This window comes from Leptonychotes weddellii, chromosome 4 (genome assembly GCF_054177405.1).
Source record: "Leptonychotes weddellii isolate Sample4059 chromosome 4, ASM5417740v2, whole genome shotgun sequence".
Taxonomy (NCBI): domain Eukaryota; kingdom Metazoa; phylum Chordata; class Mammalia; order Carnivora; family Phocidae; genus Leptonychotes; species Leptonychotes weddellii.
This window is the reverse complement of record NC_138372.1, coordinates 10975142-10995886: the sequence shown is the minus strand read 5'-3', so window position 1 is coordinate 10995886 and position 20745 is coordinate 10975142. Positions and strand designations below refer to the sequence as shown.

Sequence of the window (20745 nt, the reverse complement as noted above, 5' to 3'; positions counted from 1 at the left end):
GTCGTTAATAACAGATACATACATTAGCATTTCCTTAAAAGTTTACTTACGCGTCTTCCTAAACGGTATTCCTGTTTTATTTTTCTCCATTACAGAGGTAGAGACCTTCAACTTTAAAGTTCGACTTCGGACGCTTCCAACTCGAACAAGATCCTGTGATCTTAGGTAACTTACGGTGTCTGTGCCTCAGTTTCCCCGAGTGTACAAAACAGAGATAATAGTAGTAGTAGACGCTTCAAAGGTAGATCGTCAGAATTAAACTAGTTACTATGCGGAAAAGCGTGGGACAGTGCTTGACCGGCAGTAAGACTTTCAAAGGTTAGCTATTATCATTATAAGGGTGTCTTGCCTCCCTAAGAAGACTTGAAATTCTCTAATCATCCGTTGTTTCCCAAAACACAAAAACAAAGGAAAAATAAACATCATGTGTTTTTATTCTCACCAATGTGTTCCTATAAGCCTCTAAGTATTTAAACCCTGTCATTTGGTAGTGTTGCATTTAGCTGTTGTAATCAAATAGTCTAACCTGGAATGTGTTTCTTCTCATGTTTTTAGCATGCCATTAATCTTTCTAAAGCAACAGCTTCCTGTTGAGAATTTTTGCAATTGTATTCCTAATAATTATTATTATAAAATGCAATCACGTATTAAATGTCACTAGTCCTTAGAAGTTAAAGTGACGTGCTTACTAACTCTCTGGTTTCATGATTTCCTGTCTCTGAAATATGGATCATCTCTGGGTGTGTCCTCAGTCAGTCGTTTTTACCTAAATGCTCATGGTGTGAGCCACCCACTGAACACTAAAGATTCCCAAAGTTGATTTCCAGCCCTGACCTCCCCTGGTGTTTTTGATTCATATAGCTAGGCTTCTTCTTGGCATCTCCACATGGATATTCCACTAGCAGCTCAACTCTAAAATATAACTAATATTATGAACAGCCTGACCAACTTCAAAGTGTTGTCTTGCTCACTGTCTGGAGCTATGTTCATTTTGAATACATTCTTCTGTGAACCTGTTCTCTTAAATGAATTCTACTGACTAAGCCTGGGGGATGAGATTGTCTATCAGGCCTCACGTAAGTCTCTTGGGGTGTGATTAGTTTTCAAGGCAGCGGACACTTTTTTTTTTTTTTAAGGCTTTGTAGTTGTAGCATGTTACCAGCAGAGGGAGATAATTCCTTATAATTTTGTTATATTTGGCAATGTGCCTTAACGGAGGAATTAGTTGGGCATTCCTGGGACTGAATTTTCTAGGAGAACAGAAAGATAGAGATCTTGGAGACCATTGGAGGATCCTGCAAAGGAAATAGCTTTTGTTCCAACAGATGGGCTACCAGGAGACCGGCCCTAGTTAATCATATAGGCCCCTTGTGACCTTGGGCAAGTCCCTTCCCCATCTGCAAAATGAAGAGATGGGGCCAAATAAGCTCTAAAATTGAGGAAGTGGGGGCACCTGGGTGGCTCAGTCGTTAAGTGTCTGCCTTCAGCTCAGGTCGTGATCCCGGGGTCCTGGGACTGAGCTCCGCATTGGGCTCCCTGCTCCACGGGAAGCCTGATTTCTCCCTCTCGCACTCCCCCTGCTTGTGTTCCCTCTCTTGCTGTGTCTCTCTCTGTCAAATAAATAAATAAATAAATAAATCTTAAAAAAAAAAAATAAATAAAATTGAGGAAGTGGTGGTGGTTTTCTTCCACTGGGGGAAAGCCCCAAAAGTTGAAGTAGAGGCACATATATATATTAGCGGATATCCTAAAACATGAATTTCTCTTTCCTGTGAAATACGTTTGATATACCACTCATGTTTGGGACTTGCATTCAGAACTGCAGGCACATTTGATACACCACATAAAACACTGAGATGTGATAGGAATTAAGATCAAAGCCCAGGGGCACCTGGGTGGCTCAGTCAGTTAAGCATCTGACTCTTGATTTCAACTCAGGTCATGATCTCAGGGTTGTGAGATTGAGCCCTGCATCGGACTCTGTGCTGGTGAGCCTGGAGCCTGCTTGGGATTCTCTCTCTCCCTCTCCCTCCCCCCCGCCAAAAAAAGAGCAAAACCCACAGTGAGAAAACATTCCATCTAATGCACAAGCTGAGGCTATGTAGGCAGTTGTGTTAAGAAATAAATGGCAAAGGAGGAAAGAAGAAAGAAAGAAAAGAAAGAAAGAAAGAAGAAAGAAAGAAAGAGCAAACTTACCAATGTTTAAAGGGTACATGCCTTTTGACCCAGCAATTGCATTTCTAGGAAATTTTCCTATAGATACATTTGCCCATATGCAAATAATAAAAGTACAAAGATATTCTTTGCTCCTTTGTTTATAGTCACAAAACAGTAGAGACAAATGTCCATCTCTAGAGCATTTGTTTAAAAGATACATGGTACTTTAGAATGCAATTTGTTAACAAAATTTTGATGGTCCTAAACATGCTGACATCGAATGACCTCAGAGAATTATAGTTAAATAATAATAATAATAATAATAATAATAAAAGCAGCAAGGTAAAGAGCAACATGTATAGTTTGCTGATATCTGTAGGTTTATTTATTTTAATGTGTATGTGGGTTGGGTTTTTTTGTTTGTTGTTTGTTTTTTGTTTTTTTTTGTTTTTAATTTAAGTAATCTCTACCCCCAATGTGGGGCTCAAGCTCAGAACCCAGAGATCAAGAGTTGCATGCTCTTCCGAATGAGCCAGGCAGGTACCCCCATATGTGTATGTGTGTTTTTGTGTATGCCTCTCTGGAAAGATATAAGGAACTTGTAATGGTTCCTTGTAATGCGTCACTTCGATGGAGGAGAGAGGTTGCTGGGGGACTGGTAGGATGGACGTAATTTTTATGTGTCCTTTTGTACCTTTTGAATGTTGTTCTATGCTAATAGCTTACTTATTCTACATGAGCATATACATAAGAAATGAACTTCACAATTGATTATTGGAATAGACTCTGGAGGAAAACTAACTTTTCTTTTACACTTATAGAGAGGTGACTGCCGCCCATCTCATCCAAGCCTCATCTTTTGTTGGGCTCCCTGCTTCGCGGGAAGCCTGCTTCTCCCTCTCCCACTTCCCCTGCTTGTGTTCCCTCTCTTGCTGTCTCTCTCTCTCAAATAAATAAATAAAATCTTTTAAAAAAAATAAAGATTTTGTTTATTTATTTGAGAGAGAGAGACAGATAGTGACAGAGATAGCAAGAGAGAGCACAAGCGGGGAGGAGAGGGAGAAGCAGGCTCACGATAAGCAGGGAGCCCGACGTGGGGCTCTATCCCAGGACCCTGGGATCATGACCTGAGCTGAAGGCAGATGCTTAACCGACTGAGCCACCCAGCCGCCCCTCTAAAATACTATTTTCATCATATATCCTCCCTGTCCCCAAATCTCCATGACCTAGAAGGTAATCCCCAGTTTTCCTGATGATATTTCAGATCATATATAAACTGGCCTCAATCTTATCTCCTCCTGTTTGTCAGAAGGAATATTGCATAGAGATTAATACCATAGGTTTTGGTGCTCATCATCACTCATCATCAGGGAAATGAAAATCAAAACCACAAAGAGATATCACCTCACACATGTGAAAATGGCTATTAACAAAAACACAAGAAAAAACAAGTGTTGGCAAGGAAGTAGAGAAAAGGGAATCCTTGTGCACTATTGGTGGGGATGTAAATGGGTGCAGCCACTGTGGAAAACAGTATGGACATTCCTCAGAAAATCAAAAATAGAACTACCATAACATCCAGCAATTCTACTTCTGGGTATTTACTTGAAGAAAACAAAAACACTAATTCAAAAAGATATATGCATCTGTATATTTATTGCAGCATTATTTACAATAGCTAGGATATGGAAACAATCTAAGTGCCCATTGGTGGATGAATGGATAAAGAAGATGTGATATATTTATACAATGGAATATCACTCAGCCATAAAAAAGAATTAAATCTTGCCCTCTGTGACAACATGATGGACCTACAGGGTATTATGCTAAATGAAATAAGTCAGAGAAAAAACAAATACTGTATGATTTAACTTATATATGGCAACTAAAAAAACAAAACGGGTGCTTGACTGGCTCAGTCAGTAGAGCATGCAACTCTTGATCTCAGGGTTGTGAGTTCAAGTCCCACATTGGGTGTAGAGATTACTTTAAAAAATAAATAACTAAACTTAAAGAAAAAAAAACCCAAACCTGAAACAAATGAACAAACAAAACAGAACAGAAACAGACTGATAGATACAGAGAACAATGTGGTGGTTGCCAGAGGGAGGAGGTGGGAGAATGGGTGAAATAGGGGAAGGAGATGAAAAGTACAAACTTCCAGTCATAAAATAAAAATAAATATATAAATATAAATATATAATAAATAAATAAATGAATAAAATAAAAAAGACAGCTATGTACAATGGGATCATGTAATCACTATGTACAATGTACACCATGGGGAATATAGTTAATAATATGTAACAACCTTATGTGGTAACACTTGGTAGATATGTCTGTGGTGATCACTTTGAAATGTATATAAATGTTGAATCATTATATCATTCACCTGAAACCAATATAATATTGTATGTTGAACTGTAGTTTGCGTGGCTCACTCGTTAAGCTTCTGCCTTCGGCTCAGGTCATGATCCCTTGGTCCTGGGATTGAGCCCCACATCGGGCTCCCTGCTCCGCAGGAAGCCTGCTTCTCCCTCTCCCACTCCCCCTGCTTGTGTTCCCTCTCTTGCTGTGTCTCTCTCTGTCAAATAAATAAATAAAATCTTTAAAGAAAAAAAGTTCTAGAGATGGATGTTGGTGATGGTTGCACAACAATATGAATGTACTTAATAGCAATGAATGCTACTTCAAAAGGGTAAGATAGTAAATGTTGTTTGTTTTTTATGTCTATTTTATCACAATAAAAAAGTTGGAAAAAATAATGAACAAAATTAATAACAAAGTCTTTGAAGCAAAACCACTTGGGTTCAAACCTTTGCCTGTGATCCTGGGTTGAGCTAGTTAATCCCCGTGTGCCTCAGTTTCTTTTGCCCTTTTTTTAAGATTTTATTTTTGGGGCCCCTGCGTGGCTCAGTCGTTAAGTGTTCTGCTCGGGTCATGATCCCAGGGTTCTGGGATCGAGCCCCACATCCGGCTCCCCACTCTGCGGGAAGCCTGCTTCTCCCTCTCCCACTTCCCCTGCTTGTGTTCCCTCTCTCACTGTGTCTCTCTCTGTCAAATAAATAAATAAAATCTTAAAAAAATTTTTTTTTTATTTTTAAGTGATCTCTACACCCAACATGAGGCTCAAACTCACAACCTGGAGATCAAGAGTCACATGCTCCACCAGCTGAGCCAGTCAGGCGCCCCTCCGCAGTTTCATCATCTGCAAAATAAGCACAATAATGGCACCTACTTAGCAGTTTGACACATAATAAGGGCACACAATAAACATCAGCTATGATTATTATTAAAGATTTTGCTTTAATAATAATACTGTCATGCTTATCACAATTAATAATTTTATATTGGCTTATTTACTTGTTTATTGTCTGTCTCTCCCAGTAACTCTAGGGGACGTCTACGAGGGCACGGGGCTTTGTTAGTTTTATTTAAAAATGTTACTATACATATTACATGGTTTGGCACATATAGGTGCTCACTAAATATTTGTTGACTAGATGCCCTCTTAGTTGTCAAATTCCCAATGTGTTCACTTATTCAACACATATTTAGTAAGTCTCTACTGTGTGCCAGTCTCTATATTAGATGATATAGCAGTGAACAAAACAGAACTATCTGTTGTCTTTGACTTAGGTGATTGAGTGGGGGAGTGGTTCTATATTTGAACTTGTTCTAACATGATCCAGCAGTTCCAAACCAACCTGAGCATCAGAAGTCCTAGAAAGTTTTAGATTTTATTTTTTATTTATTTGAGAGAGAGAATGAGAAAGAGAGAGCACATGAGAGGGGGGAGGGTCAGAGGGAGAAGCAGACCCCCTGCTGAGCAAGGAGCCCGATATGGGACTCGATCCCGGGACTCCAGGATCATGACCTGAGCCGAAGGCAGTCGCTTAACCAACTGAGCCACCCAGGCGCCCACCTAGAAAGTTTTAGAAAACGTCTGAGGTGGGTGGGTGGGGTCTTAAGGTGGGCCCTGGAACCTGCATTTTTAAAAGGAAGCCTTAATAGTTGGTCCAGTGTTTCTAACATTGAGCTCTATAGAGTATTTTGGTGGGTGGTGGGATTGGTCACAAGCTCTATGGCAATTTTTATGTTTGGGGTTTTTAATGACAGGATTTTAATATTTCTTTTCTTTTCTTTTTTTTTAATTTGACAGAGACAGAGAGAGCAGGAACACAAGCAGGGGGAGTGGGCGAGGGAGAAGCAGGCTTCCCGCTGAGCAGGGAGCCCGATGTGGGACTTGATCCCAGGACGCTGGGATTATGACCTGAGCCGAAGGCAGACGCCTAACGACTGAGCCACCCAGGCGTTCCAGGATTTTAATATTTCTTCTACCAGTTACAGTTGTCAAGTTTCTCTTTCATAGTGACATTTCCTAACTGAAAGACTTTGAGTTTCTTAAATCAGAGTTTCTCATACTGGGATTCCATGAGTATATCCCCTGGGGCCTCTGCATTATTCAAGTTTGAGGACCACAGATCCAGTGTTTTCTGGAGTGAGGCTGACCCACGTCTCCTCAAAAGCACCTTGCCCTCCCAACTTGAGAGGGGACTTGGGTTCTGACCCAGACCTATGTCCCAAGAGATACCCCAGAAGGTCGCCTTTATTCCTGAACGGTGGGCTGGCAGCTGAAGATTGCTTCAGTTTCAGGCGCAAATGGTGAAGACGGAAGCCCCTTGAGCTCTGTATCTCTGGCATTTCCTTAGACCACTTGCTGTACTCATGAGTCCATGAAGATTCTCACCTACACACCAGGTTTCCCCCTTGAAAGGGGTATTTTGTTGGACCCCGCCACCTGGTGATAGTGATACCGTAAAGTACCGGAGCTTGGGAATCATATACGCCTAAGTCCAAATTCTGCCCTGTCTCCCCCACCCCCATCTCGCCCCTCAGATGTGTGGGCTTCGGGAAAATATACTGATAATACTCTGCGCCTCAGTTTTCCTCATCTGAAAAATGGAGCTAGTAACAAGTCACACAGTGGTTGCCTCCATTAAGAGAGGCTTCGATTGCACAATCAAGGCACTGAGTTTCCCTTCTTCAGTTGACGTCCAAGAGCACTTCCATTCACCACAGCCCTCCCTTGTGCTCATCAGGCCCCCGGGGGTCCAAATGAGTTAGAGTTAATTCCTGGCCCTAGGTCTATACAGTCTCAAGCCATTGGAAAAACTGCCCAGTTGCCCCTAGGCCTAAGTGCAAAGGAGGGTGGGTGCAGCCCTGAGGTCGGTTCTAGGGACTCAAGGAAGGCGGGCGCAGAAGCGCGACGTTTCCCCACTCCAGCTTCACTGCCCGGGGCGGCGTTCCAGCCTCTGCGGAACCTCTGCCTGGGACCACGTCCCTTCCCAACATGGCGCCATCCCCAGGCCGCCTCGCGCGGGCCTGCCGCGCTGACGTATGTGCGAGCGCGCCCTCCGCGCTGGACCCCGGCGCATGCGCGCTCCGCGCTGTCTTCTCCCGACCAGAGCAGCAGCGGCGGCGGCGGCGGCGGCGGCGTTTGAGTGGAGGAAGATGGCGGCTCCGGGCGGCTCTGGGTCCCGCCAGCTGTAAGGAGCCCCAGGGCGGCAAGCGCCGCTTGAGGCGGAGCGCCTCTGCTCTGGCCCTGTCCCCGGCTCCCTCATCGCCGTCGCCAGCGGAGCGAACCCGAGAGCGTGGCGCGGGCTGGGCCAGGTGAGGCTTCTCCCTCTCCTGGGGCCGCGGCGGGGAGCCGGCGCCTTTTGCCCTTTATGCCCCAGGCCCGCAGGGGGTAGAGGGCGTCCCTGGCCCCGCGCAGGCCGCGCATCGTGCCCGGGGGTCGGTGCCGGCTGGCCTGGGGGCCTTGCTGTCGTCATCCTCGGCCTCTCTGGGTTAGGCAGGGAGGAGGAGTGCCCCTTTCCACCCAGCCCTTGGAATGGGAGTGAACCCGGCCCCTCTCCTCAAGTAGGGCGGTTCATATCCCCTCACCGGGTCCACGAAAGGGTGTATGACTAGGGCAAGGATGGCTCTCAGAGTGTCAGATATCTATCTTTCACCCAGCCTCCGGATCTTTAACGTCTTGCGCTGAGGAGCCGGAGTCCAGTGCCTTCCAAAATTGGGGCTGCGGCGAGGGGCCAGCATCTGGGAAGCTGTAGCTGCAAAGGGGAAGATTTTGGAATTGGTTTAAAAAATAAAACACAAGCAGTCTGTCTTACCGCTTAGCTTTTTGAGTGTTCCTCCGGCCAAGTGGGACCTGCGGGTCTCCTTGATTGAGACAGCAATCCACGTTGTGGCTGTGAGAATTGTTTGTGCAAAGGGAACGGTGGAGGGTGGGAACGAATTTGTAAACGGAGAAAAACCGATTCTGAGATCTTGATAGTCTCTGCAGAGTAACTTCGGTGCAAATGAAGTCTTCGTTTGTTTGAAAACCTTTGTGTTTTTGAGATTCGGAATAGCTAATTGCTTTTATGTTAAATCTCCCGAATTTAATTAGGAAAATAAAAGCTTTCCTTAATTGCCAAAGTCTTTGGGCTTTTCTGTGGTGGGATTCTGATTGCTCTGGGTGAAGATTTAAGCAACTTACCAGTTCTCACTTGCTGGCAAGGACATTCTACTATGCTTGTTATTCCTTTTTGAGAATAAGTTTTTGTTGTTCAACTGCTAATTGGGAGGTTTTGATTTCGTTTCTCACGTTGGGAAACCGGTTTGAAGCCTTGTGATGTCTTCCTTGAAGAATGATGGAATCAGTTGGAATTGTGCTATGGGGGAAATGTTGAGGCAATGGCTTTGGCGTGGACACACCGAATATCTTTGTAACTTAAATTTGTTTTCCTTGTGCTTGCAATGGTGACGACATGGGTTTAAAGGGAGAAGGAAATTAGAGGAGAAATACCATCATTTTGAGTTGAACATTTAAAATTCAGTCTGTAGCTTTTACAGTGAATAGTGACTCTGTATCAAATTCCTAACTATTGAGCATATTCATGTGTATAATCTGATTGGGTGTCCTTTCTATTGTGTGTTGTCATTTTATACCCTGTAACTGTTTGCTTTTGACAAACCCAGTATAAATCTATTACTCAATCAACATTGACCAACGGATGTTTTGTCTGCTTCAAAAAGCTTTTAATTGTTAAAATGACAACTGCTTGGTTTAATAATAGCTAATTCTTTGACCTTTTCTTAAAGCTTTTCCCATAGAGATTTATAGATTTTCTTAGTGCCTTTCATAAAGATGTAAACCTGAACAAATAACTTCACAGAAAATTGGAGAGCCACCTTAAATTTCAATTTGCTACGAATCATGAAATAATGCAGTAAAACATCCTGATGGTTTGACATTATGCTTCTTGGCATAATGTGTTGCATTGTTGTGCTAAATCATCATCAGGTATTGATGCAACTTCATGACATCAATGACATCATTCACTCTCTAGCATTTTGCCCTTTGCAATTCCTTACTTTCTCAGAGTCACAAAAAGAACAGGATCAGGAAAAATAGCTTAGGATGCTCCTTACTCTCTGATTTCTTAAAAGAGCCTTCATATAACACTGCTTTATGTAGTTAAACTCCTGTAAGATTCAGAGCTGTGTGTGATTCCTACCTATTATGAAGAGCGGGCACAGAAAATGCTAGTAAAACCGCTGGGTTTTACAAGAACATTGAGGTCCCAAGGAGAAGTTATATCAAAGATGAACAGATAAGTGATTATCTTTTGTGATTTCAAGGTCGTTTTAGTGAATTAGCAACTCTTTACAAAACCAGAAGCTGATTAATTAATGCCTTTTCTATTTCAACATTGTTACATGGGTCAAAAGAGGTAATGTTTTGTGAGAGTCCTTTGTAAAATAACAGGTAAGTGTAAGGTTGATTATTCAACGATCAGTTTTATGAAAACCCCCTACTGAGGGCCCTCTATATACGCTGGGAAGTAGGTACTAATGATTCTAAGATAAGACACCTTTTGGTCTCAAGTTGCCTAGTCTGGTTGGGGAGCCAGACAAGGAAACCAGTTAAGTATGTTAGAGTGTAAGAAGTAAGACGTGCACAGAATCCAACCAAGGGAATCAAGGAAGGCTTCTTAGAGCCAGGATGGCTTCACAGCCATTCCTATTCTGCAGAAAAATCTGCCTTTTGTGAGTGACTTGCTTTTTATAAGAACTTAAAAAAAATTTTTTATTTTTATTTATTTATTTGACAGACACAGTGAGAGAGGGAACACAAGCAGGGGGAGTGGGAGAGGGAGAAGCAAGCTCCCCACTGAGCAGGGAGCCCAATGCTGGGCTCAATCCCAGGACCCTGGGATCATGACCCGAGCTGAAGGCAGACGCCCAATGACTGAGCCACCCAGGCGCCCCCCCCCCAAAATTTTTATCATGAGTTCTTTCCCCCTTTTATTCATTCACTGTCATGACACCTCCCACACAGTATGCCCCAGTTATGATTTCTGCATTCTCAAAAATCCAACAGTCTTGGGAGAACCTGAGAGTGAGTCATATGCCAGGCAACAAACAAAAACATTGCAGCTGCAATGAAAATATCTCAGATTACTAAATGGTGACAACTTTAGGCTGATGATGTTTTTGTTTTTGTTTTGTAAACTGGCATAAGAAGCAACGTATGATTTTAATTTGATCACATTTAGTTAATGCTTAGTTGTCAATCCCTTAGAATGTTGACTATAACTAGTTATTAGTACTGTCTGCTTTCTCCCAATAATCAAACAAGACGGTCTTTTTTCTTTTGGGTGAAGCTGACACTTTAAGCCAGGACTACACTATTTTATAGAATCCATTCATGTAGATAAAGGTTGCTTAGCATCTCTGATATTGAACTTCCGTATCCCAATACAAGTTCCTCATCTTAGTGCTGTGGTAGTTTTATAATTAATTTAGCATGTTGTCGCCTATATTGCAAACATTTTATGAGTTTTTGGATGTGTAGAATCTTTATGGGGTGCAATATTAGTAGAACATTTACAGTTTGGTAACACTCATGTTTACATGTTACCATGTAAACATTCAACACTGAAAATGAGGGCTTTAAGGTGTTGGTTGACAGAAAAATCAAGGTGATGTGTCTGTTTATTTTCCTATATTGTGAGTTTGTTACATATAGAAGGATATGACATATAGACAAGTCATTTTAAAATTGCCCAGTCTTAGGGTACCTGGCTGTCTCAGTTGCAAGAGCATGTGACTCTTGATCTTGGGGTTGTGAGTTGGAGCTCCATGCTGGGTGTAGAGATTACTTAAGTAAATAAATAAACTTAAAAAAAAAATTGCCCAGTATTGTGCTCATAATTCAGCTTTTCTCTTTCTTTCTTTCTTTCTTTCTTTCTTTCTTTCTTTCTTTCTTTCTTTCTTTCTTTCTAGACTTATTTATTTATTTATTTGAGAGAGAGAGAGAGCGAGCGCGTGAGTGCGGGATCACGAGTGGGGGGTGGGGCGGAGGGAGAGGATCTCGAGCAGTCTCCCATGTGGGGCTTGATCTCAGGACCCCAAGATCATGACCTGAGCCGAAACCAAGAGGTGGATGCTTAACTGACTGAGCCACCTGGGTGCCCCCAGCTTATTTTCTAAGCTGTTTTTTGTGACCTGGGGGTGCTGGCTGGCTCAGTTGATAGAGCATACTACTCTTGATCTCCGGGTTGTTGGTTCAAGCTTACTTTAAGATTTATTTATTAGAGAGAGTGTGAGAGAGAGCGCGTGCGTGGGAAAGGGCAGAGGCAGAGGGAGAAAGAATCCTCAGTCAGACTCTCTGCTGAGCACGGAGCCTGACACGGGCTCTATCCCTCAACTCATGAGATCATGACCTGAGTTGGAATGACCAGTCGGTCACTTAACCGCTGAGCCACCCAGGTGCCCCGAGTATAGCTTACTTTAAACAAAAAAAGTGTTGGAAGAGGAAAAAAAAAAAAAAGAACTAAATTGTTTCTTGTGACCCTCTAAATGTCTTGTAAAATTGCAACTTAGTGGTATTCCTATAGCTTAAATTTGCTCTTCCTTACTCATGGTTGTATTAGAAAGCAAATTTGCTTTGAAATTTGATTCTTTCTGTATTAAATTTCTACTTTTTAAGTTGTAAAGTTTTCCCCCAAGTTTTTATTTTTTTCCAGTGTCACTGTTCTGTGTTTTGTTTCCAAAGTGGAAATAATCTTGTGGTGCTTTGATGCTTATTTATATATATAAATCTGATAAATGCATAGGTATTATTAAAGTAGTAGTCACTTGTAAATTATTACTACAGTAACTTATTCTCTAGTAATACATAAATTTGAGGTAGTTCAGTTAATTTCTATAAAGGCGAACAGGTTTTAGTTTCAGCTGTTATTTTTTTAGAATATTTAATATTTAGGATACTTTTTTTTTTTTAAGATAAGCTGTATGTCCAGTGTGGGGCTTGAACTCAAGAATCCAAGATTAAGAGTCACATGCTTTACTGACTGAGCCAGCCAGGCGCCCCTATTTTGAATACTTTTATTTCTACTCTTTTAAGGAATTCACTAGTAGGGCATACTTTCCAAATTTGTGTTTCCTTTATTATTCTCGCTTTATTAATTTTTTAAGATTGATTTATTTATTTTAGAGAGCTAGAGAGCATGCATGGGTGGGCAGGGCAGAGGGAGAGGGGGAGAGAGAATCTCAAGCCGACTCTGCCCTGACTGCAGAGCCCCACCTGGGGCTCTGTCTCAGCACCATGAGATAACAACCTGAGCCAAAACCAAGAGTTAGATGCTTAACCTACTGCACCACCCAGGGGCCCCTATTAATCTCATTTTAAATGCTTGGTTCAAGTGCTCGCTTCGGCAGCACATATGCTAAAATGCTTGCTTCATGTTGCTAATAGAGAACAAGGAATTTTTTTCCGGAATGAACCTCTTAGTGCATTGTTTGGAGAAAGATTGATGTTAATTATAAATTCATCAATACAGTTTTACATAAGTCAAGCAGACAAAGTCAGTTATCATATGGTTTCACTTATTTATGGAACATAAGGAATAGCATGGAGGCCATTAGGAGAAGGAAGGGAAAAATGAAGGGGGGGAAATTGGAGGGGGAGATGAACCATGAGAGACTGTGAACTCTGAGAAACAAACTGAGGGTTTTAGAGGGGAGGCGGGTGGGGGAATGGGTTAGCCTGGTGATGGGTATTAAGGAGGGCATGTATTGCATGGAGCACTGGGTGTTATACGCAAACAATGAATCATGGACCACTACATCAAAAACTAATGATGTACTTACTGTATGGTGACTAACATAATAAAAAAAATACAGTTTTACTAAAATGTTGCCTTTCCCATCTCCTGGCTTTTCAAATGGAAGTCAGAGGGAAATGGAATTTATCCTTCTATTTCAATGTTTCTTTTTAAAGCTTTTTTTTTTTTTTTAAAGATTTATTTATTTATTTGAGAGAGCGAGAATGAGAGAGAGAGAGTACATGAGAGGGGGGAGGGTTAGAGGGAGAAGCAGGCTCCTCGCCGAGCAGGGAGCCCGATGCGGGACTCGACCCAGGGACTCCAGGATCATGACCTGAGCCGAAGGCAGTCGCTTAACCAACTGAGCCATCCAGGCGCCCCCCCCCCCTTTTTTTTAAGATTCTGTTTTTAAGCAACCTCCACACCCAACATGGGGCTCAAACCTACAACCCTGAGATGAAGAGTCACATGCCCCACCGACTGAGCCAGCCAGGTGCCCCTAAAGCTTTTTTATTAGTGATCTTTGCTATGTCTTGCCAAAAAGGAACGTCTTGTCTTGGGATCAAACAGTATTGTGTTTGCATTGTGTTGTGCAGGACTCTTTTTCTTAACTTTTGATTTGATACTTAATGACATCTTCCCAAATAGATCCTTTGGTCTAGTCAAGATCAAGCAAGCTGCTCTCTTCCTTGTTACTGAAACTAAAGGTTTACTTCCCTGTGGGTCCTTCAAATTTTGATTTGTCTACCTTTTTCACCTCTTCCCTTTTTTCTCACAAAATGCAGTTCTCTCCTCCAAAAGAGTGTTTCATACATCATATGGAATTTGGGAATGTAATTCTCTAGAGATGTATAATGACTTGGAGGGTTAAAATTTCACATTTTGGGGCGCCTGGGTGGCTCAGTTGGTTAAGCAACTGCTTTCGGCTCAGGTCATGATCCTGGAGTCCCTGGATCGAGTCCCGCATCGGGCTCTCTGCTTGGCAGGGAGCCTGCTTCTCCCTCTGACCCTCTCCCCTCTCATGTGCTCTCTCTCTCTCATTCTCTCTGTCTCAAATAAATAAATAAAATCTTTAAAAAAAAAAATTCACATTTTATTTACCTTAAAAGTAATTTAATGGTAACAAATCTTGAAGACATGATAGGTGAAGTAAGCCTGACAAAAAAGAACAAGGACTGTAGATTCCACTTATACCAAGTACCTAGAGTAGTCCAATTCATAGAGACAGAAAGTAGAATGGTAGTTGCCAAGGGCTGGAGAGAGGAGGGTTTGGGGAATTATAGTTTAAAGTTAAAGAGTCTCAGTTTGGGATGATTACAAGTTCTGGAGATGGATGGGGGGGTGGTTTTATGACAGTGTGAATGTACATAAGACCACCAAAGTGCACACTTAAAAATGGTTGAGATGGCAAATTTTGTTATGTATATATTACCACAATAAAAAAAAAGTAACTTAATGGTTTATATATGCTCTGTGGGATGGCTTGAAAACCACTTATTTTAACATAGTAATTAAGATCCTAGGCTTTCACCTCAGGTAGACTCAGGCTCATACCCTACTTCTCTCTCCTAGTATGGATCTTAGCTTCTCTAAGTCTCAGTTTTTTCATCTATAAAATGAGGATAATGGGGCCGCCTGGGTAGCTCAGTCGTTAAGTGTCTGCCTTCGGCTCGGGTCGTGATCCCGGGGTCCTGGGATCGAGCCCTGCGTCGGGCTCCCTGCTTGACGGGAAGCCTGCTTCTCCCTCTCCTGCTCCCCCTGCTTGTGTTCCCTCTCTCGCAGTGTCTCTGTCAAAAAATAAATAAAATCTTTAAAAAAAAAATGAGGATAATGGTGCCTGTGTTGTGGGACAATTAAATATGGGAATGTATGTGAACTTCTCAGCACATTGTGTAGCACATGTAAACATCCGAGTGTTAGATGTTATTATATTGTTTTTATGGAACATTAAAACTGGGGACAAGGGGTGCCTGGCTGGCTCAGTCGGTGGATTGATCGTGCAGCTCAATCATGCAGTTCTTGATCGTGGGTTCGTGAGTTTGAGCCCCACGTTGGGTATAGAGGTTACACAAATAAATAGATAAGTAGGGGCGCCTTGGTGGCTCATTCGGTTAAGCGTCTGCCTTTGGCTCAGGTCATGATCCCAGGGTCCTGGGATTGAGCCCGCATTGGGCTCCCTGCTCTGCAGAGAGCCTGCTTCTCCCTCTGCCTCTGCCTCTGCCTCTCTCTCTCTCATGAATAAATAAATAAAATCTTAAAAATAAATGAATAAATAAACTTAAAAAAAAATCAAACTGGGACAAGGGGAACTTAATCTCCTAACTTCTTTATAGTGTAGTCCCAGTGGCATACCTGTCCTGTCGCAGGAATGCATGTTTTATTTTTTCTCCTGTGCTTCTCTTTCTACCCTTGATTGGAGAACTGGGCTTATTCATGGCTTCATTTGACACCACTGCCCTGATGTCTCTTAAATCATCTAGATGTGATCTTTCTTTTATGCTTCTTGGTTCTCTAGGGACTTCATAGAGCATATTCTCTAACTCAGCTGTGCAAGTGTTCACAACTGAGTCCATTATCTCATCTCTCTCCTCTGTTAAGGTAAAAACCTTCACTAAACAAGTTCCCTTCTCAATATTCCCATATCCATAGGTAGAATAATATTATTGTGGTCTGATAGACCATAAAACTAGGAATCTTTTTTTTTTTTTTTTTTTTAAATCTTCTATCTCCTGTATCCTGCCATGCAGTTCTATATTCTCTTCTTCAGTATCCCTTAGGTTTGCTTGACTTTGCCGTGACTCTAGACCAGGCTTTCAGGAGCTGAAAGCAGACTGAATTAGTGTTAGAGTTCTTAGCTGCTCTTGTTGCCAGGGCTCTGCCATTTGGTAGTTTTATGATCTCAGTCTCCCTCATCTTCAAATGGCAATTACAATTCCTATCTCATGACATATGTGTAAAATATTTAACTAAATGCCTAACACATTGGTAAACACTCAATAAACAGAAGCTGCTGTTATTTGAGATTTTCTTCTCAGTAATCTTTGGAAATGGTTAAGATTGAGGTGACAGTATTTTGACAGAACAGTCTTAAGGGATATCGTTCAAATGTTTCTCCTCTGATTAAGAACCCATGGTAACTTGTGCCTAGTTCCCTGCTTATCTTTTGAACTCTCTGTATGACCTTCATTGTACCTTGCCTTGCCTCTCATGTATATTGTGCTTGTGTGTACAACTGGAACATTCATCTTCCTAGGTAGAGGGCCTTTTTTCTTTTAAAGATTTTATTTATTTTTATTTGAGGGAGAGAGCGTGCGTGCACGCGTGAGGGAGAGCATGGGGGGGGTCAGGGAGGCAGAGGGAGAAATAGAATCCCTGCTGAGCAGTGAGCCCGCCGCCAAGACCCTGGGAGCCAAGACCCTGGGATCATGTTCTGAGCCAAAGGCAGACGCTCAACTGACTGAGCCAGCCAGGCAGCCCAGGCCTTTTTTTTTTTTCTTTTTTTTTCCATTTAACTACTCTGCAGCTCTGTATACTATCTCCTATATGCTCTACCACTGAGCCACTCGTCCTTGCACAATTAGGTTAAAGTTAATGTTCAAAAAGAAAATTATTTGCTAATTAATTTCTGCCAAATAGCTTAAAAGGGATATATCATGCAGCATAATTCATATGTAATATTTTTAGTGCCTTGTAGGCACATTTAGTGCTTATGTATTAGGCACTCAGATATTCATTTAGTATATACTTTCAATTCTTAAAGATTGATGTTCCTCATGAGCTTTCTGAGATATTGTATGATCTCAAGTGTCTGTTGAATCTTTGTTGCCTTTTTTTGGTCCATTTACTTAACAAATATTTATTGAGGGGCGCCTGGGTGGCTCAGTCGGTTAAGCGTCTACCTTCAGCTTGGGTCATGATCCCAGGGGCCTGGGATCGAGCCCCACATGGGCTCTGTGCTCGGAGGGGAGCCTGCTTCTCCCTCTCCCTCTGCCTGCTGCTCCCCATGCTTGTGCTTTCTCTGTCAAATAAATAAAATCTTTTTAAAAAAAACTCCAAAACTCCAGATATTTATTGAATGCTATTATGTGCTAGGCATGGTTCAAGGTATTGGGGATACAGTGGACAAAATAGGCAAGGTATCTAGTTTCCTGGATATTACATTTAAGTTTGGAGAAAGCAATTAATGCATAAATAAAATTTCCGATTGTAGTAAGTATAGGAAGAAAATAAAACAGGGTGATATGATAATAACATGGAGCAGAAGGGGAAGGCTGAGATTGGACGGTTTAGAGGAGGCCTCTGTGAGAAGGTCATGTTCAGGCTGAGACACAAGGCACAATGTTCAATGTTAAGTTTTGGGGACAGAGAGAACAAGTGCAGAGGACTGAAGTAGGAACCAGGATCCAGCCAGGATTCCTAAATTGCATTTGGCTTTAATTAGCTTTTGCTTCTTAATCTAAAATAGCCCTCTGCCCCAACCCCCCTTTTTTCTTTCCCTAAATGACATTGACTTCTTGAAGGTACCAGTTTGGTTCTCTGGTAGACTCTTTCACATTCATGATTTGTCTCAATGTTTCCTTGTGTCATTTAGCCCCTTTATCCCCTTTTGAGAGGACTCAAGGCTTGATTGTATTCATATTTGCAATCCTTTGTGATACTGAATACTCATATTGTATCATACTTGGTGTCATATTTTTCCATTATAATGATGCTAAATTTGATCACTTGGTTAATATGAAAGTCTTGATCTTTCTATTACAAAGCTTTCCCTTTATAGTGATCAAGTAATCTGTGGGGTAGCAATTTAACATAACACAATTATGCTATTTCTCAACTGTCTTTCACTTGTTGGTTTTAGCATCCATTAATGATTCTTGTCAGAATCAGTTATTTCATTGGATGTTGCAGAAGGATGATTATTATTTCTCTTCCTTCCACACTTAGTAGCTGGCAAGATATGATCAACTGAGAATGAGCTACTAGAAATCTCTCCTAATAAGGTAGAGTGTTTAATTCTTTGCTTTTCATTATAAATTTTCTTAGTAAAGAATTGGTCACCTCACTGGTGGCAAATAAGTTTCTTTGCTGTTTTCTGTATCACTGTAAGTACATGATTTTTATTTATTAATTATTTTACACGTAGTTGCAGCCATTAGTCTTTTTGACACTGAACTTTGGCTAGTGTAAGTCTCTCTCTTTTTTTTTTTTAGTGTAAGTCTCTTTAAGCTGATGTTGTGTCCTTCTGACATGCCCCCATTGGTCTTTGGGTTGTTTTCTGTCACAACAAGATATCCTAGATTCGCCTTGTACTTTCTCTGTCCTTGACTGAAATCAGTCATTTTTTTTTCTAGGAAGACCTAGTTTCTTTTATAGGTAATGTCATTGGAAACCTAAGATCTGAGTGCTAGGAATGCTCATTGCTACTGGGTCTTCATTATTTCTAGGTCCTTTCAATGGGCAGAATTGGAAAATATGTTTTTTAGAAATAAAAACTTCATATTGATGTTTCCAGTTTAATTTGAACATATTGCAGGTTTTTTTCTCTTTAAGAGATTTTGTATTTGTCTCTCTTTAACTGGAAGTCTTGTTTTTTAAGTACTGTTCACATTTATTTACTTTATCTTACAGTAGACATAAGAAATTTTAAAAATATAGTATCCATGTTACTACTAACCAAATTACTGAGGCAAATTTAAGATTCCTTTGTGATTCTTTTTACCCTTAACATTCTGTCAGGATCCATTCAAGAGAATAAAAAATGTACCTAGATATTCAAATGGAGATTTAGTGTAGAGAATTGGTAGTATATGTGTTGCAAGACAGTAAAAAAAAGAGTAGGATGTAACTTAGAGAATCATAACTATAGGGTGAAACTATAGTCTCAAGAGTTGGGGGAGGGGCACCTGGGTGGCTCAGTCATTGGGCGTCTACCTTTGGCTCAGGTCATGAACCTGGGGTCCTGGGATCGAGCCCAGTATTGGGCTCCCTACTCAGCGGGAAGCCTGCTTCTCCTTCTCCCACTCCTCCTGCTTGTGTTCCCTCTCTCGCTGTCTCTCTGTCAAATGAATAAATAAAATCTTAAAAAAAAAAAAAAGTTGGGGGAACCTAAAGGTTAGATGGTATTACCAGAACTTTTAAAGAATATGGAGGACGGGGCGCCTGGGTGGCTCAGTTGGTTAGGTGTCTGCCTTTGGCTCAGGTCATGATCTCAGAGTCCCGGGATTGAGCCCCACATTGGGCTCTCCGCTCAGCGGGGAGTCTGCTTCTCCCTCTGCCCTTCACCCCACTCATGCTCTCTTGCTCTTGCTCTCTTTCGCTCTCAAGTAGATAAATAAAATCTTAAAAAAAAAAAAAAAAGAATATGGAGGAAGTGTCACCACCTCAAGCACTGGCTGCCACTTTCAGAGCTGGGACCATGAGGAGGGGTTGCCAAGATGTGCCACATGACTGGTGCTTGGACTCTCCTAATTTTTATTAATTTTTGGTCTATCCTCTCAGTGTTTCTTTTTGCAAGAATAAGCAAATATCTGCATATATTCATTTTTCTCCTTTCTTACACGAAAGGTTGCCATAGTATGTACACTGTTGTCATGAGCACACTATGAAGGTGCACACACAAGTTGTGTCTTTCCACAGTGTCAGCTTTATTCAATCATAAAGCAAAGTGAAGTCACAATTATAAAGCAGGTTCAGGATTCCAACCTCAATGACAATTCACCATGTGATTAAACTTGGCTTCTTACACAGTACACAGAGCAGGAAAGAAAATGAGCTGTATAACAGAAAGGTGCACGAAGTTAATGAACCAAACTCAAAGGCAGTCTGTGGGCGCGCAGTTGAGATGAGTCCTCAGTCTGGTCTGGCTCAGCTCTCGGCACTTCCTGCTGCTTATGTTTAAGCAGGGAAGGCTCTCAGTTCTGTTTGGAGATCCTTCGGGCAGAGCCTTTGGCCGCAGTTGCCTTTTTTATGGGGTGAGACATAGAGGGGTGAGGTCTGAAGAGTTTGACAGTTTACTGCCAAAATCCTTCCCTTTTTAAAGGGATTTAATCGGTTTGGGGTCTCTGCAGACTTCTGGTTTTGCTCGTTACTGGTTCTGGGGTGTCAGCTGATGCTTATCCCCGTATCATCTCCTAGCTGCAGTACCTAACTGCTTGTGTCATTGCTTGACACAGGCCCTTGCTTGACATGAAAGACTCCAGTTTGCTCTCTACAACACTGTTCTGCACCTTTCTCTTTTTTTTTTTTTTTTTAAAGATTATTTATTTATTTATTAGAGAGTGAGCAGGAGAGAAACAGCATGAGAGGGGAGAGGGTCAGAGGGAGAAGCAGGCTCCCCGCTGAGCCGGGAGCCCGATGTGGGACTCGATCCCAGGACCCTGGGATCATGACCTGAGCTGAAGGCAGTCGCTTAACCAACTGAGCCACCCAGGCG

The 20745-nt window shown here is 41.8% G+C and overlaps 1 protein-coding gene and 1 long non-coding RNA gene across 2 annotated transcripts in view; both read left to right on the top strand.

Annotated features, from left to right (window-relative positions):
* Nucleotides 1–7609: 7609 nt before the first annotated feature.
* Nucleotides 7610–20745, top strand: part of FBXO42 (F-box protein 42) — a 108922-nt gene continuing 95786 nt past the window's right edge. The window contains exon 1 of the mRNA XM_006737729.3: nt 7610–7830. The gene's annotated coding sequence lies outside the window, so the exon portion shown is untranslated. The remainder of the gene's footprint in view (nt 7831–20745) is intronic.
* LOC145721190 (uncharacterized) overlaps nt 18527–20745 on the top strand; it is a 5877-nt gene continuing 3658 nt past the window's right edge. Inside the window, exon 1 of the long non-coding RNA XR_014144692.1 lies at nt 18527–20530. This is a non-coding gene — a long non-coding RNA (uncharacterized LOC145721190). The remainder of the gene's footprint in view (nt 20531–20745) is intronic.